This window comes from Lagopus muta, chromosome 1 (assembly GCF_023343835.1).
Source record: "Lagopus muta isolate bLagMut1 chromosome 1, bLagMut1 primary, whole genome shotgun sequence".
NCBI classification, from domain to species: domain Eukaryota; kingdom Metazoa; phylum Chordata; class Aves; order Galliformes; family Phasianidae; genus Lagopus; species Lagopus muta.
The window spans coordinates 109,800,150-109,815,714 of NC_064433.1; the positions used below are offsets into that span (position 1 = coordinate 109,800,150).

The following is a 15,565-nucleotide window of genomic DNA, read 5'->3' on the forward strand; positions in this document are numbered from 1 at the left end:
AAGTACCAGTTAACCGGTGCTGCAATGCAGTGTCCTTAATACTTGGAAGTAGTTGTTAGTGGGAACAGGGAAGGTGAGCCTTGTGGCTGAGTTGAGGAGCTGGAAAACAAGTTGGTTCCCAGCTTGCTGCCATCTGCTGCCTGATGCAGGTTGTATGTGATTGGTATATTATTTCAAAGATGTTGCTCACCTGAAGGCCATCAGTTGTTCCATCTTCTCCCCTGTCATCACATCTGGGAATTTAGCCTGGATTTGCACTGCTTGGACAAATTGGAGTGATTGATTACAAATGGTGGAATGTTGGAACAGACTGCCCAGCAGCTGGAGTCACGGTCTCTCAAGATCTACAAGAGCTATGTAGATGTGGCATTGAGGGATGTGGTTAGTGAGCATGGTGGGGGATGGGTTGGTGGTTGGACTACAAGGTTATCTTAGTGGTCTTCCAACCTTATATATATATATATATATATATATATATATATATATATATATATATATTATATATTATTGTTATATTATACCTAAGCTCAAGAACACAGAAGTGCTACCTCTGGTCAAACAGGTGCAATATCAGTGGGAGTCCTAATTGTGGCACTACTATAGCTGAGTGATCACCTGTCTTCCTGAAACAACTCAGAAGCTGTTAATCGAGGAATTGACTGTTAAGCAGGACTTGCAAAGAACTTCTGTAATACTGCAGCTGGAGCTGAGGATGGTGAAATCTCACTTCATGTTCAGAAAACCAAAGTGCTTTCTGACAGTGGGCCCATCTGAAATCTGTGCGGAGTCTTAGTGCGTGGAAGTCAGGATGAAGATCAGTTGCAGGTGCCTTGGGAGTTTTATTTGGCCACTTCTGGTAGGCAGAATGACAAGGAGAAGTGGGTCGTTTCTACACACAAAAGGTGACATCTTGTCTTCTAGTAACTACATGAGTAGCAGCAGCAAAGTTACTGTTGCAGGTACTTTTATAAAACAGATGTGTATACTTGCAGGGTTTTTTTTGTTTGGTTGGTTTGGTTTTTTTGGAAATCATGTATTTTAGTAGCTCTGCTGTATCTTAAAGGTTGCTCTGAAAAAGTTACATGAGCTATCCTGTAGAAAGTGAGTGTGGACTATGGCATTACACTTGAATAAGAAACCAATTGCCTCTCAACTATCAAGTGCCAGGATGTGTTCTTGCTCTCAGATGAAGCTAGGAGATGTGTTCTGCATCTTCCTGATCTGGTAGGGAGGGGAAAAAGTACTTACCTTGTCAAAAAGCTTGTGCTTTCCCCAGAAGTTTCTGCCCAGTGAGTCGTGATGTTACCAGAAAGCCCCTCAACAGTGTGTGACTGCCTTGTATATTTTCAGTATACTTTTGCTGCCTGAATATTTATCTGCTGGAAGTTGTCTTTCTCCCTGCAATCTCTATTTCCCTAATTTTTTTTTTGGGGGGGGGGGGGAAGGGAGGGGCATTGAAGGGCTGTTTCTTGGGGCAGTTTTATGTATACAATCTTATAGAATTTATTAGGGGGGTGTTTTGTACATGTGTTGATTAAAAATTGTTAAATTGCTTGGACACCTTGATTTAAAAACAACACACCCACTTCATTGTGATGCTATTCAGGGAAATGATTCAGTGTAGTTTCGGTGGGTTTAAACAATGGCTTAGTGGCACACCTATTTGATAGAAAGCTGACTTCTAAATGGGATGCCTGTTTTCTGCAAGTCTGTGCATAACTAGCAGCCCTACACTGAAACTTGGTAGTACCCACTTGTCCTTCTGTAGAGAGCTTCCTTCTCTGCATGCTGTTTTCCCATGCATTGAAGATTGCTGAGTGAATTTGATTTATTGAGATGATTTACAGGATACCTCAAGTTTAATTTTGAGAGCAGTTTTATCTTGCCATAAAACATGCCTAAGAAAGAACTGAGTCGCATACAGCATTTAGTCACTTGGTTCGTAACAGTACGCTTGATTTTCTGCATGCTTCCCATAGGTTGTGATAGCAATGCTGGTTCATTTGTCTTTATCTGTTTGTTCATGGCCCGTTTGAGTTGCAGATAGTAAGAATACGCTACGGAGAGCTCATAGTTGTAAGTCCTGCGCATAAACTTGCATTCAGAAAAAGTGGAGTTGATATGGTGAGTAGCAGTCTGTGGCCATAAAGATAAGCCTAAAGGTGTGCTCACAACCTGTATGCTGGTGTGTCAGTATGAAATCTCTAGCTGTAATCTCTCAAATACAGTGTAAATTTTGATGGCTTTATTTCTGCCCACGTGCATCTCAGGCACACGCTTGAGAGTGACTGTGCAGTGGATGGGTACTGTACAAATGAGTCAGTTCCTGTTCCTTTGGCTGAAGCTTCGTTAGGAGTTCTCAAAAAAGTATTTCAGAATGTGGATGTGGTCAACATAGTCATTTTCCAGGCATCTTAAAGGAAACCCACATCAACTGTGAAAAGTGAACTTTGAACTCCCCTGTCCTGCCACTAGCAGACCTAGAGGCTGTGCTGGATGCAATTGCTCTTTTACTTTGGTTTACACCTTCACTTGCAGCTTGTGCCTCTTGCCCTTGTGTGCTCAGCAGTTTTTCAGAAGAATTTCCAGTGATGCTTCTGTGTATGACTGACTCAGTGCTCCATGGTGTTATGTCAGCTAGATAAGTAATTAAAAGCAGCTTCTGGCAAATTTGAAGCCGCATCTAATTGTTCAGCACATGTTTATGTAATGCCAAAAGTGCTTAAACCCACTAGGATCTAAAGAGTTACTTCCTTGTTGTTATTGCAAGATGTAGCGTGGAATTCTTCATTCTCACTGTACCTCTCAGGATTTAAAACAGTTTTAACAGAGTTGGTTTTTCTGAAGGCACCAATTATTAAAATGTCTTTTTTCTGTTAATATATCAGACGGATTATTTTCACTGGAACTGCTTGTTCTTTACTCTGAAACTTTGCCTATTTTGAATGGCTTCATTTTAAGCAACTTTCCTGTTGTCTGATTATTGCAGTGGATTATTTTTTTTACATATAGTACTTGTGTGTATATCATGCAAGATATGAATACACCATGATCTAGGCTCTGGAATTATCTCAACAAAAAAAAAGACAACTTTCAGTATACTTCCTCCAGTGATTGACATGTGTAACTCCACTATTGAGTTGTTACCTTGTGCTGATGTTTGTATCCATGTAGGTGATTGCATTTTCCCCATCAGTTACCCAGTGATGTTGCATGAGGCATTCTGCCAATGAAATGAAGGTACTCTCTCTAAGAGCCATTTGAAGGCTACTGGAGTGGCATGGTGAATCAAATAGGTCTATAATTGTCACTGTACTCTTCCTTTAGGAGAAAATGGTACTATGCAGACGGTAGGAAAATGTTTTAAATGTGTTGGAGCTCAAGTCCCAGGTCTCATATCTGAAAGATGTTATCTGTAACTTGAAAAGTAGTGAACAAATGACTCTGTGAGACTGGAAGCGCTCTGTGACAGGCTACAGCAAAGAGATTGTTTCATGCCTTATTTCACATGTTCGCAGCAATACTTGTGAATCTGTTATGGTCAGAGAAATGAAGAGGAGAAATAAGACTTGAGCTGAAGTTGATCATGCCATTAGCAGACATAAGATAGAGTCATGAGTACCCATTTTCCTTACTGCTTATCAGAAATATTCATGTGTGGGTTTGTTTTTGTGGATTTTTCCCCATCATTTGTAGAAAACTGAGGATTAATGGCACTGGCAATCTGATAATGACTCGTTACTGCAGTGCATTGCAAGATATTGGGTATATCTAAAACTTACTGGGTGGGTTATCAGGACAATTTTGTTAGTTTTTTGGGCTTTGGTTTTTGGCTCTGTTTTAATAGAATTATGTACTGCTCTTATACTATAAAGACAACTTTTTGCTCTCTTTACATTGATATTAAGAATAAAAGTATACAGTGTGATATCTGAATTTTAATATGGCTGTGTGTAAGTTGTCTTGTCATTTTGACCTGTAATAGGAGGTTAGCACTAATTTTTTTTTTTTTTCTTCAGAGATTAAATTTAATTGCAGTAATGGATCTGGCGCATTCTTCTATTCTTCAGTCGATTTTGCAGTGAATTTTGCTTCACTTTATTTGGATAACCTTGCTTTTTAGTTAACTACTTCACTGTGAATGAATATGGAAGTCTTCTGTGCTTAATGCAAAGATTGTCACTGACTTTTAAATGAACAAAATGTGCATGTATATACCTAAGCCAGTATGTCTTGCAGTTGTAGAGAGATGGAGTCCTCACTCATAGAGCTGGCTTTGCTCTGAATTGAAACCCTCTGTTAGTAATCCTGGTGGGAATACGCACATTAAGTGGTTGGTTTGTATCCTCTGCTTTTGAATCCATATTTACTCTTAAGCTTCATCTGACCTTTTTGTGCTTTTCAAGTGCTTACAGCATTCTCAGTGGGATGTTTGCTTGAGTGTCCTCACTGCTTTGCTTTGACAGTAAATCACTGGAGCGTTCTCTGCCGCCATCTTTATTTTGCTATTACTAAGGTTAGAAAATGAGGAAGTGTTCAGATAGAAAGCTATTGAGTCTGTGCAGGCCTGGCTTAAAAAGGTTTTTCTTGTTTACTGTAGAGTTCCATAGACAATGCAGATATGCTTTGAATATGTTAAAAAAATACTTGGAATGAGAAAGCAAACAATTCTGCAGAACTCATAAAACCTCTCCCAAATGGAACACCTAGGATTTGTTCTTGCTCTCCGTGATGATAATCTTGGAAGTAAGGATTCATAATAAGATCTTATTTTAAATGCAAGTATTGAACAGCTGAGTTTAACAGTGTCTAATGAGTGTGCATTGCAGTAATTCAAATGGGATAAAGTAGGTCAGGTATAACCTATATTTCTATAACATAGCCTGTAGTCAATCTGTTTTGAGTTTTTCCTCAGTATGTGTTAGGAACCAGGAATAATGGCTTCTCAGCAGAGCTCTTGGTGGGTTAAAGTTGGGAACTGATAGTGGGCATCACACCCACCCTTGGAGTAGTGCTTATTTGGACCAAACTGGGAGTCCTCATGAGAAGCACTGGTAAGAACTGTTCTTGTAATTTTAGTAGTTCCCAAAGCAGCTTTTCATGTTGCAGAATAAATTAACTCCTCATCTGCCACTGCACTACTTAGTATTGGGGCATTAATCACAGAGCTTGATTTCATATATATTTCCTTAATATATGAACATGCAGTTTAGAGCTTGAGATTGGCATTGTCCTCCATTCTGTCATAAACAGAATCTAACAGGAGTAAAATATTTAATCTTGTATATTGTTGATATTTCATCCTGCTAAAGATGTCCCTTCAAGAGCACTTTTTCAAATACCCCAGGATGTCCTACTCATTTGTTCTTCAGTGCTGTCAATTCCTCACCACCATCCCTGTCTACCCTGAATAAATTGGTTGTCTTCATTGTAAGATCACTTTAGCTGACAATATATGATTCCTATTTGTCTGTGTTACTTGTAGGGCTCCGGCAGCATTCCTATAGTTCTGAAAGTCTCATCTCGAGAGCTATTTCTTGGTTCTTTCTAGCTATTTTTGTGTACAATGGCCTTTAGCTATTTTTTCTTGTTTTTGCTGGAGGTGGTCTAAAAGCAATTCATGCTATGGAAAAACTGGAAGATAATCTTGGCAAGGCTCTGTGTGGATAAAACAGCCTGGAGGTTACATCTACTGTGGGAGAAGATGATTCTCCAGCTGGTCTCTCTTCTGTTTTGTGGCAGCTAGATCATTCAGACAAAACACTATATCCACAAGTTCACTCTTTTCTTCCAAGTTCTGCATTTCCCATTCTGAGAAAGGGATAAAGTAAAAGTTAAATCCCTGGTGTCTCTGCCTCTTATTATAATGTGGTCACATATACTTTTTGACCTATTAAGTTTGTGGCTTTATGGTTTTTCTTCAGTATCCCATTCAGCTCCCTCTCCTAGTGTTGGGTTGCTAAGCTATGCCAGAGTTGTCGTTGCATGTCATGAGTAACCTTTAATTTATCAGCAGTAGTAGCAGTAGCATTGTCAGCATCTCTTGCATCCTTGAGACCTATCCTGGGTTTTCTTGCCTTTTTACCTTAATTATTGTGACTCTTTTTAGAAACTTCCTGATTAGCAATCGGTGCGTACAGAGTGCTTTTGCACTGATGGAAGCAGTCACTTATTTGCTGACCTCTTCATTATTTTTATGATGCCAAGCATGAGAGGTCGTTCTGACTTTAACTTGCACGTGTTACTCAAATGTTAATAACATCATTAAATAACTCTACTGATTGCCACTATAGTACAGACCCAGATCCAAATAGATCCTTCTGTTTAACTACACAAAAGTTTGGGTAGTGCTGACATCCATCACTTTCTCCTGCCAGTGTGCTTCTCTATCTGTTTACCTAATCTCATCACTTCAGTACAAGTGTGTGTATATTTATGTAGAGGGATCTTCATTTATATGGTTGTTTCAGTAAGATGCAGCTTTCCTGTTTCCTGTGGAGCCTCTGTCTGTATTTTAAAACTCCCCTGCTGGTTAACTTCAAGAACTGGAGTGATTTCTACCACGATGTGCCTGGGAATACTAACTTGGAGTAAGAAATTTAGTGTCTTTAGAAACACTAACTGCCTTTGACACTGCTACGTGCCTTATGCCTTCATGCAAGTTATACATGGAATGTTGCACATGGAGAGCTTTGAGTTTTTATTTGTGTGCCGTGACCTGCTTGTATTACTTAGAGCAGATTTAATACTGGTAAACATATTGACTCTTATTCTACAGAACCAGTCCTTGTTTTGAGAAGCTTCTTAATACGATGTACCTGTTGCTCTTCTGTGACGCTTGCTTCTGTTTCTTTCTATGGTCTAAAGGAAGCAAAGTCATGTGAGCTGTGGAGTAGACATGCACATTAAGGTCTCTGAGGCATAGAAGCATGCTGATGTCATGTGATAATCTTCAGGCAAGATAAAGTGTGTCCCTGACTTTCACATTTTTCATAAGGGTTTTTATTAACACTTAAAAAACTGTGATAGTTTTTATTATTGTGATGGGCTTGATATTGTCAGTAGTTCAGAACAGCGGTTGTTGAGAACTTACTGTCCAGAATAGCATTCATTCCAGAATTTCTGGAGACCTCAACGAGATTCATCTGTGCTGTAATCTGGAGCAGTGCTCTGATTTCCAGCCTACTGCACTCTTTAACGTTCCTTGGTATTCTTTGTTCATGTCTGTTTTTTAACACCGTCTACCTAAGATGATTGGGTTATTCATTGAAATACAGTCTTTGTGTTTTCTAAACATAGAGGTGGGTAACATAGTGTTCAGCCCTTCCTGGTGCATTGTAATTTTCCTCCTGTGTTTCCAGGAAAAAAAAAAAAGCATGCTGTTGCGTAAGATAGCAGGTGTGAAATTTTGTGTGGACTTGTTCTCTTTTTCATTCAAGTAGGATTGTTTTAGCATTTAGTAGGGGAAAGGATGGTGACTGTTTTGGGGAGAAAGTGAGTCCCACTGAGTCATAAGGCATGACAGTGCCCAAACCATGCCTGTAGTCCAGCTTCCCCATCTTAGAAGCTCACAACTAATTGGACTGGAATTCGTATCTAAGCAGTCATTGTATTCTCTTTCTCAAGCCTGGCCAGGTCTGCATGGGGGACAGAGTTGTTTCTCCTGTAGAATAATAAGATGATCAGAAACAGCTTAAGTTGGCTTAAAGCATAAATGTGATAAACTTCACATTGCAGCTGGCTGAAAATGCTGGAGGAGCTACCTCCTCCAGCTGAGCTTATCTGACAGTAAGGTAATTAGAAGGAGAGGGTGGGTAAAGAATTCACATTCACCAGCCTCCTATTACGTATTAGGGTGTGATGCAGGAGCAGCTGGCTTTGTCGCGTCATCTCCATAATTGAATAATCAAGTGCCTTTATTGCAAAGTTCAAGTGACACATGAACAGCGTTGTTCTCCTGAAGTAAGTACTAACTGCACTTGGAAGAGTAATTAACTTTAAAATAGGTCCTTGAGGACTATACAGAGGGATCATACTGTCAGAGCTGGGAGTTTAATCTTAGAAATTGTTGCCATTCAGAAACTTGTCTCATCCCTGGTGTGCTTTCTCTAATTCACTGGATTGCCATTTCAGAGCGGTATTTTCTTCCCCTGGTGTTCTGTGGGCAGAGGTATCTGCCTTGAAAAAATGACAGTGGAATGAAAGATGAAGCCCCCTATTTTCCCCTAGGACTACATGCTAAGCACGCTTGAACCACATGGTAGCGTAAATTGAATTGCATAGCGAGGACATTGATGGCTAGACTCTAAAAACCTGACTGTGCTGTAGGGCAGAGAGTTGTCTGGATAAATTCAGCCACCATCAGAGTTCTCTACTAGTTGGTCTTTTTAAATTTCAGCTGAATCATGTCTATCAGCACTAAAAATAGTGTGTTGTGCTTAACCCGTTTAGTTTCTACTCATGTTTCAGTTGGATTGCTAGTTCAGATTGTTAATACATGGCACGCTGGGGGTGTGCTGTTGCAAGGTACGTGCGTGCTGTAAAAATATATAAATGAGCTAACACTCCGATCAAGTAATTCTCTGACACTGTTGAATCTCGCTTAGCATCTCTGCTACAACAACAGTGGTGTGCTGTGAGCACCAGCTATTTGCCTCTTAATGGCAGGGTGGGCCTCTCCCGTACAAGCAGTACACCCTGATGCACGCCTGACATACGCACGCATGGTGCGTCTGGCAAACGTATGGAGCAGACACGGGGGCTGCACGCAGTCTGACTCACACCTTGCGTGGGTCTGGCTTAGGGATGTGAGCTCGGGGGGGCACAGGCTGGGGAGGGGGGGGAGGGTGTTGTTTTTCACTTTCCTATCCTGATGTTTTCCTGCGTTGGCAATCTCCTGTGCTGTGAGTGTGCCTTATGCTGAGAGATGCTGGGTTTGTGTCCACGCAGGCAGTGAGCTGGTGGTGCTTCTGTAATGTTGCATCTGCTGCTGGTGTGTGGATAGTTGCCTTCTGCATTTCTCATGAGGAGCTGAGCTGAAATCCTCTGGCAAGCTGTCTGATGCTCTGCTGAAACAGAGCCCTCGTGGGCACCGCTTGCTGCTTTTACATTAACTTAATGCTCATAACTTAACAAATTGCAATTTGAAGTCAGTTTTTCCTATTATTACTATCAAGTGGACAGTTACAATGTTCTGGGGTGTAAGTATTGACAAATGATAGCTGATAACTGCATGCTGCTTACTTGCACAGCAGTGTCATCCTGATACAGACACTATGAAAAGGAAGATGATTCCTTCTTGCTATGCAAATAGCTTAGGAACCTTAATTCATTTTTATATGCTCCTATGGCAGCTTTATGCCTCTCTTCATAAATATAAGCTTAGATAACTTCAGTGGACACTTAACTTCATATAAAACTGATTTTATTTATGCCCGTATGACTGACTCTTTTGTGTTCATCTTTCTTATTTATATATATATATATATATATATATATCTACACACACACACACACACTCTTTACAGTGGCCTTTATGGGTTTTACAATGAAGCCAGTTTGTCTAGTTATATTAAATATTTCAAAGACTGTCTGTAAAAATCAGCTCAGAAATAGGTCCTGGTTAAGGGTAACTGTGTTTTAATTGCTGATAAATGCAACTTTAAAAACAAGCTCGTTACTTGGCCTCTGAGAATGCAAGTGGTTTTGCCTCTAGGAAATTGTTTTAGGAGACCGTGCCAACTCTATACCTCCCTAGGCTTGCTCATACTAGTATTCTCTGGTGGAGTAATTCAAAAAATGTCTTGGGCAGGGTTTTTGTAAATGTGCTCAGCCCAATCAGAGTCGCTCAGTTAATGGAGCGATGTATAAATAGTGCAGAGAGTCAAGTGACCATCAGCTGGTCTGAATGAGTTTGACCAATACAGTCACAGGGTCTGAGGTATGCAGGATCTGGGATCGCTGGAAACATGCTTTGCTGCAGAGATATCCTGGCTCTGGTGTAATTAGGTAACTGCAGAGGAATTTGTGCGTAAGAATGTGTTTTTAATTAGACACCTGTATTTAATGTTGGTTTCACCTTCTGTATCATTACCTTGGGTTTTAAAACTTGTGCAATAGTTCTCTACAATCAGTGCCTTGGCTAACTTTTTCATTAAGTAGGGCAAATTGCTGTGCATAGCTGAACTCCACAATTACACGCTCTTTGTAAAGCATATATCTGCTCAGTTAAAACAATGCACTGAGCTGTTTCACTGAATTCTGAACTTAAGACATAATGGCTATTTGCCTAAGTTCATATTAGGTAATTAAAAGTTCTTGGCATGCTTGGTGAATGCTGAAACTCCGTCGTATTGTGCATTAAGCGTGGAGAAATGTTTCTTAACTTGCAGTCCAGTGCACTGACTTGCAGGCTTTTGGCTGTCTCTGGTAAGAATTTTAATAAAACTCGCTTAAACTGTCAGCTCTGAACCTGGGGAGGTAATGGCTTGCTTTCTGTTTAGGAAGTACTGAAACTATCCTCTGCTTCATTTTTGAATATTGCAACATGGATCTTAGGCAAAATAGTAAAACTAGTAAAGCAGCACCTACTTCTTTTTGTTCAGTCACCTGTACAGTGTTGTCACTAAATTCAGGAAAAATACTGTTTTGGACATCATGGGAAAAACTATTGTTCAAACTGCTACAATTGACATTACTCCCCCCAGCCCTGCAGCCCTCGCTTCTGTGATCTTCTTACTTAATAGCTGCTTTCTCTTCTTGTGACAGAATTTAACAAGTCAGTGCTGTCCCTGTTCTAATAATATATTATCCCATGATATGAATCTCTGCCACTACAAAATGATTGATCAGGACCTGTCTTCTTCCCTGTCAATCCAACAGATAGGATGTTCACTAAAAAAATAGTTATTGACTTTGTACCTTTTTCTATATTTGAACAGTGGTGTATGTATCTGTGCATGTCTTTCTTGCTTTGAGCTACTTAACTTTTAAATCACATTAAACCTGTCTTGATTCAGCAAGTAAAGGTAGGAGTATCTTAAGCAGTGATTCACAAATGTTCTAATCTGCTGCCTTTGTATTTGGTGCATAGCAACATCCCATAGTGCTTTTCCAATTTTATCTTGATCTGGTGATATGCAGCTCAGTTCCTTCTTGCATAGATAAACCTGTTAGAAGAGTTCACCAATGCCAAAGCATCACCTGTCTATATTACAAATTATGTGTGGTAGGTTTTTTTTTTTTTAATCCTTTCACGTGGTAATGAGAATTTAGTTTGCAGAGATATCAAACCAGTGCACTACTCAATTTGAAATAAGGATTGGATGACCTAGGCTGGTGCTACAGCTTGAGACTTCATATTATGTACGTGCAGAGCAGGTCCACTGTGCTACAGGAAAGAGCTTTCCATCTCTGAGACCTTTGCAAACCTTTCTTTCTTTGAGGCCCCATCTGGAGTATTGCGTCCAGGTCTGGGGCCCCCAATACTGGAAGGAGATTGAGCACTTAGAGTGGGTCCAGAGGTGGGCCACTAAGATGATCAGAGGGCTGGAGTACCCTTCCTATGAGGAAAGGTTGAGGGAACTGGGATTGTTCAGCCTGGGGAAGAGAAGGTTTTGGGGAGACCTCACTGTGGCCTTTTCCAATACTTGATGGGAGCATATCAAGAGGAGGGGGAATGGCTGTTTAGGAGAGTGAATAGTGATAGGACAAGGGGGAATGGTTTTAAACTGAGACGGGAGGTTTAGGTTAGATATTAGGAGGAAGTTTTTCACTCAGAGAGTGGTGACACACTGGAACAGGTTGCCCAAGGAGGTTGTGGATGCCCCATCCCTGGAGGCATTCAAGTCCAGGCTGGATGTGGCTCTGGGCAGCCTGGTCTGGTAGTTGATGACTTTGCACATAGCAAGGGGGTTGAAACTAGATGATCTTTGTGGTCCTTTTTGACCCAGGCTGTTCCATGATTCTGTGACTCTTTCCTGCAGAAAGCCCAAGCTCTTAGGGGAGTGGAAATATAGTAGAAAGTTAGTGGGCTTTTTTCATGGGGGAACAGCAGGATGGTGATTTGTCTTGAGGAGTCAGGTAAGTGTAAGGAAAGCATTGCATACAAAAGGAGAGGAAGTAGACAGGTTATGGTAAATAAACTGTGCAGATCAGTTTTCCAGCAGAAATCCTAGTATCTGTTTACCAGCTTCAGCTCTGCTGCTCTTGCACTTCCAATAGCACTAAATACTGGCAAAGTGCTGTCAGAGGTACAGGCTAGCAGGGATACAACATAGGAATCAGTTAATGTCAATTCATGCTTAAATACTGCTTGTGAAATGGCACTGTGGTAAAGTTCAGGAGAATTATGGGATGTAACAGCGACCACTCCTTTCTAGAAGTGCTTTATAGTAATCTGTTAGTTATTTGCTTTCCAGTAGATCTATCCTTAATCTGATTCTATGGCTATAATCTAGTCAAACATATATGGTAGAACTGTGGTAAGCAAATGATATTAAAAAAAGTGCGGAAATGCTCTTACAATCAGTCACGGCTCTGTTTTTAAAAAAAAAAAAAAAAGGCAGTGAAACACTTAGCGGGCCAGTGGCAGAGCTGAAAGTATTGTCATTAAAGTTGAAAATCTCATTTGTTCCTAAGTAAGTGTTTTAATAAAGTATTTGAAATATTGGATGAGGAGTTTGGTCATTTTTTGTTTTTACATGGCAAGTCAGCATCCAAGTCTTAGCACTTAGCTCCACTTGAAGAATTCAGGAAGTTATACTGAAGTCACCGTTGGAAGCACAACCTAGATGTGTATCTATTCATGTTTTTCTTGGATGTGCAATGCAGAAGAATGACAGGTTCAGCACTGAGAGGAATTGAAATTTTTTCAGTTGATACTAGACTATTTCAAATAGCTATGTTCAGGAGATTTTATGCAAAGACTCAAAATGCTGTTATAGTGAACTCTAAGCAGCTCCCTTCCCTCCCTACTAAATAATGTAGAGGTTGTATTTCTTTCACTGTTATGTGGGATATGTTTCACCATTTCAGGATTACCCCTGTGCCTTTACATTCAATTTTATTTAATGCCCTTTTGGACAGTGAACAGCCTGTTTGAAAAATTCTCAGCTTCTCATACTACATTGAGGATTAAGGGGAGACTTGAGTTGGCTTTTGTTCTAATATTAGCATACTTCCGATTTGTGAGCATTTCATGTTAGCTGCTTTTGACTCTTTACTAGTATAGGAAAATAAAAACAAGTTATTTCAGGTTAAAGTTTCAGGAACGCTTTGTGAATGCCTGTTCATTATAACAACTAGTAAGTGCGTAACTGAGGCGATTGTCCTGAAACACTCTTTTCTTGTAGAACACTAACTGTGGATGCTTCTCTCTGTAAGGTCTGTCTAACCAAATGTTTCTTATACTGATGTTTTTTCTAATTGTTTCTGCAGGTGGTGTTGGACTAATGCTGTGGATCATTCAGCCCAGAACTTGTAGTTGCCCATCAGTCGCTCAGTAGTCAGTGTAGATTCTGTCTTTACAATCAGCAGCTACATCTGGCTACTGGGTCTCTGATGACATCTCCTATCTTCCATCTAGACTGTTTGTTGGATTTCTGTCTTCTCTCCTCGGTGCAGAGCAAGTTCACAGTGCTAACAAGTTAACATCGGAGGTGTGGCCCCAAGTAAAGGATTGGATGTGTTGGATCTACTTTACAGTGGGAATTAGATCAAATATCTGATTTTTATATTGGGAAGCAGAAATGTTTTCCATAGCCTCTTTCTGGGGGCCGTGGTTTAACTGGTATCTGTAAATTTGAACTACAAAAATAATTGGACTTCTTCAATGAAGAGTCTTCAGCCTACCCCAACCAAAGGATGGGTGTTGAAAAAGATATCTTGTCTGATTGTGTGACTACTGCATATTAGGGGAGGAAATGTACTGTGAACTGCGGTGCACACAGCTGCTGTTAATCAGTTGTGTGGGAAGACTGTCCAGGTTTGGGGCATGAACCTGGCATACAATGTAGATTTCTGTGTTTGTTAAGCAACAGCTACATTGTCTGCTGGGTTTCCAGCTGCCTGGAAATACAAAGTGGAGGGTTGTCTACAATTTTTTTGTTGTTGTTGTTGAGTTGCCTCTCTGCCAATCTTAAATATGGAAAAATAATGCAACTGATGTCTGTGGGCTTCCTTACTGCTTGTTCCAGCTCAAGTGATCCAGCTGGTGTCAGTAGAGCTGGAAGCCAGGGTGGATCTGAAGCTAGTTAAGAAGAAGGTGGTACATGGGACTGGAGTGTTGCAGGCATCTGAACTTGAGTGGCTCTCATGGGAGTGGGAGCTAGTGCATGCTGTGTACATAACCATTACCTTGCCTTGGTGATGGTCTTGCTTTCTCTTTAAACTTCAGAGAGAGCTGTGTGTGTACTGTATAGTTAGGAAATGGTTTTGAAGAAGGGAGTAGTGGGAAACTATTTATAGGTCTGATAAATGTATTTTTTTAAAAAACACTACACATAGTGTGGCTTATAAACAAAGTGCCTAGAAATAATTGGGGAGGGATAAGCTAACATATTGAGTTTTGGTACCAGCTAGATCTCTTAAGCTTCACCAAAACTAGGATGTTTCACTTGTGCACTATATTTAGCTGAACAGTGACAAAACAGGCAGTTTCAATTTGAGAAGATGAGGCCTGGAATAGCAGGAGACTGTCCATTCAGACTTGAACTGCAGTCATAGTAGTGAATGGGGAAGCTTGTTCAGCTTGAGCTTGTACAGCATATGGCTGTACTGTTAACTTTTCAGTATTGATATCATATGCACTTTAACCATGGACATTGGAAGAGCTGTGATGGCCAAAAAATGAAGAAATGTATGGTTTGGTTAAGCCTGTGTTCTCTGAATTATCTACAGGTTAAGATCAGCAGATATCCAGAACTTTTTTTAATTTTAATAGCATATTTAAAGAAGCAGAAGGGTTCCTAAGTGAGTGCTTGTATTAAAAATTATTTGATTCTGTTAAAAACAAATAAAACTTCTAGTGATAACAACTGTGTTGTTCTGTTTGTTAAACTATGTTTCCACAAAATGTTAAAGGAACTAGGGAACATAAAGTTAATTAACACATTCAGTATAGGCAGTCCTGCAATTCACCTTTTGCATTTGTTTTCTGTAAAATTGTGCAGGGTTGACTACAGACAGTATCTGGAGCAAATATTGATTCTCCATGGAAGGAACTGGATTATCCATACATCTTTGGAAACTACTTGTTAATGTTGAGCAAGTGTTTGTCCTCTCCTTTACATGATTTCCTCAATGCTAATCTGTTAGCATGTATTCTCAGCGTAAATTGGTGAAGACTTCATATTTAAGTTGTTTAAATTAATTGGTGCTTTCTTGGTTGTGTTACTGATGTTTCTCTCCATAAAGCTGCCTCCTGAATCTCGACAAGCATACTTAAGATATTCATAAAAATGGCAATATATTCCTGTCTGTGGTGTTTATGAGGCTCTTTTAGCTTTAGTTGGAACTAAGATAGCAGCAGTTCTTATGTTGTTGCTTTGCTTCTGTGCCGATAGTT

The 15,565-nt window shown here is 40.1% G+C and overlaps 1 long non-coding RNA gene across 1 annotated transcript in view; it reads left to right on the top strand.

Annotated features, from left to right (window-relative positions):
• LOC125698201 (uncharacterized) overlaps nucleotides 1–13,491 on the top strand; it is a 77,034-nt gene extending 63,543 nt beyond the window's left edge. Inside the window, exon 4 of the long non-coding RNA XR_007379107.1 lies at nucleotides 13,438–13,491. This is a non-coding gene — a long non-coding RNA (uncharacterized LOC125698201). The remainder of the gene's footprint in view (nucleotides 1–13,437) is intronic.
• The last annotated feature ends 2,074 nt before the right edge of the window (nucleotides 13,492–15,565 follow it).